Raw genomic sequence first — 8,914 nt, 5'->3', positions numbered from 1 at the left:
TTTGCCCAAGACGCAATCTTATGTTTCTCAAATTAAAATAATATTCATGACCTGACTCACAGAGACAAGTTCTGGGATTGCCAAGTTGTTGGAACTGTGATACAAACAAGTGTAGGTGAGTCAGTTACAAGCACCAAATAGCATGGGAAAGCCTGAGAGGAAATGGTAGGCCCTACTCTGATGTCAAAATTACTCTTTTACTTTATTTTATTATTATTTTTTTGAGACAGAGTCTTGCTCTGTCGCCCAGGCTGGAGTGCAGTGGCACGATCTTGGCTCACTGCAACCTCCACCTCTCAGGTTCAATCTATTTTCCCACCTCAGCCTCCTGAGTAGCTAAGAATACAGGCATGTACCACTGTGCCTGGCTAATTTTTGTATTTTTAGTAGAGACGGAGTTTCACCGTGTTGGCCAGTCTGGTCTGGAACTCCTGGCCTCAAGTGATCCACCCGCCTTGGCATTCCAAAGTGTGGGGATTACAGGCATGAGCCACCGCGCCTGGCCAAAATTACTCTTTTAGAGAAGAATATGGTTTTCAGGTCTCAGCACCACTCAGGGAATCAAATAAACATAGGGCTCTGTGAACCAGTTCAATGGAGGATGCCTACGAAAACTCCCTCTTAACACACCATTACTGGCTTGGGTGGCCCCATCTGGGAGGGGTTTGTGGGTGAACCCTGGGGCTCCCGCCCACCGAGAAGATGGATGACGATGGGCTTCCTCTCATAGAGTCAGGCATGACCTGACCAAGGTGCCAACTCTTCAACAGAAAAGAACGGTGGGTTTTCTAAACCAATTTGTGGTGCACACTGTACAGTTCCTCAACTGCTTTTCTATGGTTTGTGAGGAGAAACTGGCAGATCTTTCTCTTTGCATCCAACAAATTGAAACAACTCTCAACATTTTAGACACAAAGTTGTCATCTATCTCTGACCTAGATGATGTCACAGTTGAAGTATCTCCTTTAAGTGTCACTAGTGTCACAAATGGACTTCAGCACCTTCTGAAGCCACTTCAGAGCAGTTATGGAACAGTACACAAGACTCTGGACCCCAGGAAAGTGAGGGATCAGCAGAAAACAGCTGAACTGTAGCCAAGGATCCAAGATATGCCAGAGATCTCAAAATGGTTCAAGTAGGTGTACCAGCAATGGCAATCAGAAACAAAATTAGGCCGGGCGTGGTAGCTTGCGCCTGTAATCCCAATAATTTGGGAAGCCAAGGCAGATGGGTCACTTGAGTTCAGGAGTCCGAGACCAGCCTGGCCAATATGGTGAAACCCTGTCTCTACCAAAAAATACAAAAAAATAACTGGGCATGGTGGCACACGCCTGTAATCCCAGCTACTTGTGAGGCTGAGGCAGGAGAATCACTTGGACCTGGGAAGTGGAGGTTGCAATGAGCCAAGATCGTGCCACTGCACTCCAGCTTGGGTGACAGAGTGAGATCCTGTCTCAAAACAAAAATGAAAAAAAAAAAACAAAAAACAAAATGATATCAGAAGGACTAGACCCAGATTTTCCTGAGAGGCCAGATGCTCCAGTGCCTGATGGCGAAAGTAAGAAATTATAGAAGAAAGTTCAGATAACGAATCTTCTTTTAGTAACTAAGCTTAATTTTGATAAGAATTACATACGCATGTGTAGGGATACATTTATGTTCTATAAGAGAGAGAGCCTGAACTCTAACGTTTAGTCATAAAAACATCAAATGACCACATACATGTCCACCACCGAGCTTCTTCTATGTTAAAAACGTAAAGCATTTATAACCTAAAAAACAAAAACCTTCTCTCTTGAGATTGCAAATTGGACATTAGCACATCAATCCCAATAGATATGCAACTAAGAAGCAGAAGCTTTGTGCAAGGAACGAGGCGATCAATGATAAGGATAGTTGCACTCATCCACATTGTTGCCCTGCTCTAGCTGGGACCAGCTCCCCTGGAGCCCAACAGCTACTGTAAGGTTGGCAATCAAGTTGGCTTTGAAACTGTTTATACAAGCTGATTGCTACTAGAAACATAAGAAATTCACAGGAAGTTCCATGCAAGGAACCAGAGAAAAGGGCTTTGAGCTGTGTTAGCAGCTCCATTTGAAGATTTCAGGGGTGGTATGCAGCAAAGGCAGAGGAAAGATGTTGTTAGATGAGGACCTTAACAATGGGGACTGTTTGCAACTCTTAACGCCGCCAGATGTCTGATCTAGTGGCCAACCACCTCACTGCCCTAGAGACAGTAGAGGGTAGAGAGGAGGTTAGCTAGGATTTATGTATTTAATTCACAAGTAGGAATCTGTTACTGGCACAAATGTTTTCCTGTGTTGTGGTAGGAGGAGCTACTACCGCAGGCAGCACCACGGGAGCAATCGAAGCTAGCTTGGATAATGAGAAGCACTTGGATCAATCCTTGCGGGAGACAGATCAGCAACTTTTGGCAAAGAGTGGCTGTGCAATTTGAGAGCTGATTTTAAACTGGAGGGGCCTTTTGAATTCCCTGTGTTGATGTGGCTAATCAAGCCCAAAGGAAAAAAAGAGGCAAAATGGCAGCTTCTACAAGTGAGATGGAATACTTGAGTTTACACTAGGGCAGCAGGGTGGTTTGGGGGCCACTGTATCTTAAGCTGAGAAGCAAGATGAATGGGAGAGCAGCTCCCCTGGTCCCACTCAGGGGACACCTCAGATCCAGCCCAGGACTTAGTACCCCCGATTTGTCCCTCGAGGAGTGATTTTGGTCACACATAAAGCATCTCTCAGGCCTCAGCATAAGTGAGGTAGTGTCATCCCCCCGGCCACATTGAATTTTGGAGTAAGTAACTTATGTTTTATTTGTGGCAAGAAACAACATTTTAGCTTGTAACTTGGAGGAAATGTGGTCTGTGGATATCGCTAAGGGGCAGAGTCTTTGGTTGAAGAGGCGGGATGCTGTGCTCAGATGTTAGTGATGTGGCAGGGGCAGGGCAGGCTGCGGGGGCACCAGACCCCACTGCCTTAAATCCCCAAGGCTCCACACTCTATAGGGGAACAAGAAAGGACAAGCTGGGTTGAATGAGGAGATGTATTGAGTGTCGGGAGGGGTCCCATTGACCTTAAGTGAAGATGTTTTGCTGTGAATATGTTTCCTGCATATTTCTAAAAGGGAGTTGTGCAGCCTAGTTGTTGGCTCTGGAAGAGTTGTAAAGTGATAGATTTTGTTGCATTAAATTCAAAGCACAGGCCAGTGGCTTCCCATGAGAAGAGCAGTTAGAGCAATGCAAAATCCTTGGGCCACATCATCCGAAAACCCATCTCCAAATCTTCATTTTTCCTCAAGGATTTAGGAGTTGAATGTTTATTTCTTTTGACTATGCAAGAGCTGAAAAGGCCATGAGGACACTCAAATTTATGTGGGTTACACTTAGTAGGCATTTACAAATGGGCATGTCTGGTTGAAAATAAGCCTCATCTAAGTATTGAAACCAATTAGTCAGACTTTCTGGAGTGTGGTGATGGATGCTTAGCTAGTACATAATTCATTGCAATAAAGACATGCTGTTCTCAAGAATACACTGCTAGAAATTATATTCCCAGTCTTAGGACCTTGAGCTATACCAAAACTCCTATTGCCCTGAGGGTAAATTATTAAGTGAAAAGAAACACTTAGAATCCACTCTTCCCCTTTCTTCTCTCTGTTAGCATCTGTACCATCTGTGAAAGATTTTGTTTTAGTAGACACACAAATCTGTGTGTTTGTGGAGGGGATAATTTCTGGAGGTGAGGAAAGATGTAAGGAGGATGACAGAAAAAAGCAGGGAGGGTCATGTCATAGACACACTTAATACTGTTAATTCAATCACACACTGTCAACAAGAGAGATGGTGTTAGTGTTCTATCAACCATACCAATTAGTGCCAATTTAATTATCATCTATTTCTTTATATATTTACCCATTTGTACATGTATATCTAACTCTCCAAAAAAGCATCTGAGTCAGCTGAAATGTATTTTATCCTATTCCTCCTTCCTTCATTTATTCAACAAATATTAGTTAAGGCCTTACCATGTGCTCATGAAAATACAGCTTTGAGCAAGGTAGATAGATAAAGGGTAACAGATAGGGCCACATGTTTGAGATGCCTGGGGTTCTCCAATCCGAACAGCAGTTCCTATCTCTCTATTTCACTATTTCCAGAAGTAGATGAAGGTGAGAGGATAGCGTCCACATGAGTCCACATGTGTTTTCACTAGGGAGGGAGGGAGTGCATTTAGTGTTTCAGCTGCACCTTGGCCTGTGGGCTCTCCCAATTTTGATTTGCACAGTGTTTGAGTCAGGTTGCCTTCTAAGATCTTCCAAACCCATTTTAGCCAGCTGATTTTTAATGCAGTAACCACCAAGATACTCCATTATCTCTAGATCCTTGGTTTTTAATTTTTCCCCTTTCTGACAGCCCAAATTAGAAATAATGTGGAAAAACTTAGGAAACACAAGTGCAGAGAAAATAAATAAGACCAGTTCAATGGCCTTATATCCTAAACAAAACTTGGTTGTTGGGCCTTGGACTGGGGGGTCAACTTTTTCTTCCTGGGCACATGGTGCTCTCTGGCTGAGGAAGGGACCAACGAGGGTATTTGAGAGGCACAGGTCTTCCTTCCAGCACCCAGCCTGGCCAGAAGGCATCTGTCAGGGGAGGTGTAGGAGCCTGCTCTGTGCTCTAAGACAGCTGGGCATGAGTCAGAAGGGACTTAAAGGCAGTGCAAGCCCCCAGAGCCAGGCTGATCATATTTTTCGAGCCTTAAAATGGAAACACATGGTTTGACACAGAAGTTACAACAGGACAGAGAATCTGGAATTAGAAAATTCACATTGCAAAATTCACATTGCAAGGTGTGGTAGCTGGGTCCAAAGTGGGATTCAGAGAGATGCAAGGCTTGCTTTTGGTTGAACTGATAGCCCATCTGTGGAACTCTGAGCACAGGGCCTTTGCTGGCCAGAGAACATGGAAGACATCGATGGTAGAGTTGCCTTGGGTAGGAAGAGAAGTAGAGACTGAAGGATGAAGGGAATGGCAGAGGGTCAGTCCTTCACAGGCTCCTCTTGCAGACAGAAGGCTTAGAAGGAAAGCCAGAGGGGCTGCTGTTATGAGGAGGTTGAGGACACTGGTGTAAGCAGAGGTGCTTTGAGGCTCATGGACTAAACGTGGGAGACACCCTTCTTCTATCTCTGTATGGAGCTCAGCACTGCTCTCGCGTCTCATGGGCTGGTGACTTTAGATGCTCCAAGACGTGGCATCTCTCCTCACCCAAAGTAATCAGCATTCTCCAAGGGGCATCGTCAGCAGCGGATTCTGGGAAAGCTTCAGCTGAGTGGACTGGAACATGAGGCTGAGGAGACAATTTCGGGATGAGAGATCCTGTGTGATAAGAGAGAGGTAAGTAGAGGAGTGTGAGGTCAGGGTGTTCATGAGATTTAAGCAAGGCAAGCTGAATCACAGAAACAGTAGAAGACCGCATAGCAACAGGGGACGTTTTCTTTCAAACTCAAAATTGGGTCACATGGTAGGAGATACAGCTGGATAATAGGATAGAGTATCTGAATCCAGGACTAGTCCAGAAAAATGGCCAAAGCTGTGTCAGATTAATTTAATGGAAGGTTTCATTTGATTAGATTCCCAGGCTCTGGCTATGCATGCTCATTTATCCAGCCTATTGTCTAAGCAGAACGGGAACTCACAGTCAACTAGATAGAACAGCAGGAGCGCTGCCAGCCAGCCTCTGGCTTTGAATTCTTTTTCTGATCTGACGTTTTAAGGAGGATGTGTCAGGAAGGCCTATTTAGAATACAAATGATTGCTTAAACTCTCTTAAAGGCTTTAAGAGTATATTGTAATCATTGAGTCTTTCCTTAAACCCAGCAGAGTATTTGAGAATAAATTGTTGTGCATTTGAGTCAACTGAAATTGGGTAGACTTGCTGAATTTATGAGCCTTTCTCTTCTCCTGGTCTTTCTCATGGCCATGGCAATGTGCGCTTTCACTAGCTTGTGAAATGCATATGAAGTATAATTTTCCCCAAATCGATCTATTCTACATCATTGAATCTTAGCTATTGCATTTTTATGCCAGAATCAAATTTAGCTTATTATTGTTGTTGTTGTGGAAAATAATTATAAGCCTTTCATTGTCATGGCACTTCACAATTTTATAAGAATTCACAAATATTATTTAATTCCATCCTCACTATAACACTGAGGACCAAGGAGAAGGGGAATCATCATCTGGGCCTGCAACTCCAAACTGCTCCCTTTTTCCAAATGGCAAATTGAGGTTCTTAAAGGCTGGGTGACTTGCACATAGCCACACAGATCTAAGCTGTGCAAGCAGGAAATGTGGAAGCTCAGGGGAGCGGCCCTGCCAGTGGTGAGTTCTGGTCTCATCAAGTGCTCTCTGCAAAGCCAATGAAGTGGGTTTGATCATCTCTATCTTGCAGGCTCACTGCAAGTGCAATGGACATGCAGGTGCCAGCACAATGCCCGACCCATGCCAAGGGCTTAGTTGCTTCCTTTCTTCCCCCATATCCAAGAGATTGCAGGTTCCGTTTATAGATTCTGAAGCCCACTGATGTTGAGATGTGACAGCATGAAGCTTTTCCCTCAATAAGCCTAGAGGCTAAGGGGCCAGCAGTCATACTATGCACACGCGCGCGCGCACACACACACACACACATATATATGCACACGCACACATCTGAGTGGGAATTTCAAATCTACAGCAGGTTAAGAGGAAGACAGCTCTTCCTCATCAGCTACTGTTCTGGTCTCTAGAATCAGCTCCATAAATATCCCCACCTTCTCTCCACTACATTCACATTCATGGCAGTCCACTCTTCAGCTCTAAACTTTACAGGTCTCTGAGTCTTTGGCTTTCAAGTCGAGCTGGTTCTCACACCTGCCTGCTGACTTACGCATGATGTTTGGCCTCCTCCAGTCCCAGTGACTCTGCTCGGTGTATCCTCACTCCCTCCCTGTCTGGTGCTCCCTTTGCTCGCAGGTTGGTGAAGGATATAGGAATAGCCTGGAACACTCTCTGTTTGAGCCTTGCACTCTGTTAGCAAGCTCAGCTTGAGTCAGGAAGGGTGGGGATCACAGGGTTTCACCACTGTGACCGCCTCTTCCAGGCTGGACTCCAGGGCGAGAACCTTTGCCATCACCTGGTCCAACTTCCTTTTTTTACAGAAGGGAAATTCCGTGCTTAATTCTGGACTTAAACGACCTGAGCAAGATGTTTTTATTCATTTGTGGCAGGATAACTGGATAAACATCTCTTATTTACCCCTCATCAGGATCCTCTGGAAAGAGAGGTACCCCATCTAGTTTCAGTGAGGAGTGAAATTCAGAAGACTTAACTGGAGTCCCTTTAGCCAACAGCCTGCAGACAGATGTCTGGAGGCACTGGTTCATGACTCAGGGACATCAAGGCTTGCTTGTGGGTAACTGTCTCAGTCTTTTCCTCACACTGTCTCCTCATGTTTTCAAGGGGGCTGCTGTACCCCCAGACATGTGTCTGTATATCGCACAGGAAGAAGGAAAGTAAGGACATTGCCAGCAAATGTCTTGCTTCTCATCAGCCTATACTGCATCTCCCAACCACTCCTAACTGCAAAGGATGCTGGGAAAAAAGTGCATTGTAGCTTCTCCAGCCTCTATGGTAGGCGCAGATAAGGGATTAGAATTGGGGGTTACTGATTCAATGTATCAGACAGCTCTCAGTCAGGCATGTGAGGGCTAGAGCCAGATTTAACTAGATTTAGAAGGAAAAAGTATGTTTCTTTCACCTGCATGTGATGAAGAAAATCTATGCCCTTCATACACTTAATAAACCTGTAAGTCTCTACTAGGGGCAGGTACTGTGCTAGCTAGACATTACAATGTGTGGGGGCAGACACAAAGCTGGGAACAGTAGACACTGGGGGCCCATAGAGCTGGGAGATTGGGAGTAGGGGAAGGGTTGAAAAATGATTGGGTACTGTGCTTACTACCTGGGTGATGGGATCATTTGTACACCAAATGCCAGCAACACACAATTTACCCATGTAACACACCGGCACACGTACCCCCTGAACCTAAAATGAAAGCCAAAATAAATAAAATGAAATAATAAAATAAAATGCCTGGGGGAAGGTAAGTAAGCCAATATTCAGTTAGCAAATACTTACTGGACGTTTATCATGTGTCAGGCCCTGGAGGTTTGGAGAATGAAGATGCATCCTTGGTTGCCCATAGCACCCAGTCTACTTTGGAACAAGAGTAGTGTGCAATGGGAACATAAAGGAGGGTACCAAATTCAGATGGAAAAGGAGTCCTCCTGGTGGAGCTGACACTGACCTGGGTCACCTTATGATATGGTTTGCCTGTGTCCCCACTGAAATCTCATGTTGAATTTCTATGTGTTGTGGGAGGGACACAATGAGAGGTAATTGAATCATGGGGGCAAGTCTTTCCCATGCTGTTCCCATGGTAGTGAATAAGTCTCATGAGAGCTGATGGTTTTAAAAAAAGGAGTTCCAATGCACAAGCTCTCTCTCTTTGCCTGCTGCCATCCATGTAAGATGTGACTTGCTCTTCTTTGCCTTCTGCCGTGATTGTGAGGCTTCCCCAGCTACGTGGAACTGTAAGTCCATTAAACCTCTTTCTTTTGTAAATTTTCCAGTCTCAGGTATGTCTTTATCAGCAGCATGAAAATGGACTAATATACCTTAGTCTCACCATTTCAGGGGAGGCATCTGTATTTCCTGACTCACTGCTAATTAGGCTCTGAGGTGTCTAGGTTCTAGGCCATGACAGAGGGCATCTTTCCAATTAAGTTACATTCCACACACAGTGATTGAGTTCCTACTCTATGCTTATGACATTTACAACTAAGAAGAGAGAATAATAATAAGA

The 8,914-nt window shown here is 44.6% G+C and overlaps 1 pseudogene; it reads left to right on the top strand.

Moving 5' to 3' along the window:
* The first annotated feature begins 414 nt into the window (after positions 1 to 414).
* LOC101008645 lies at positions 415 to 4,810 on the top strand (annotated as a pseudogene).
* Positions 4,811 to 8,914: the final 4,104 nt, after the last annotated feature.

The sequence above is a fragment of the Papio anubis genome, chromosome 8 (assembly GCF_008728515.1).
Source record: "Papio anubis isolate 15944 chromosome 8, Panubis1.0, whole genome shotgun sequence".
Taxonomy (NCBI): domain Eukaryota; kingdom Metazoa; phylum Chordata; class Mammalia; order Primates; family Cercopithecidae; genus Papio; species Papio anubis.
This window is presented reverse-complemented; position numbering and strand designations above follow the sequence as displayed.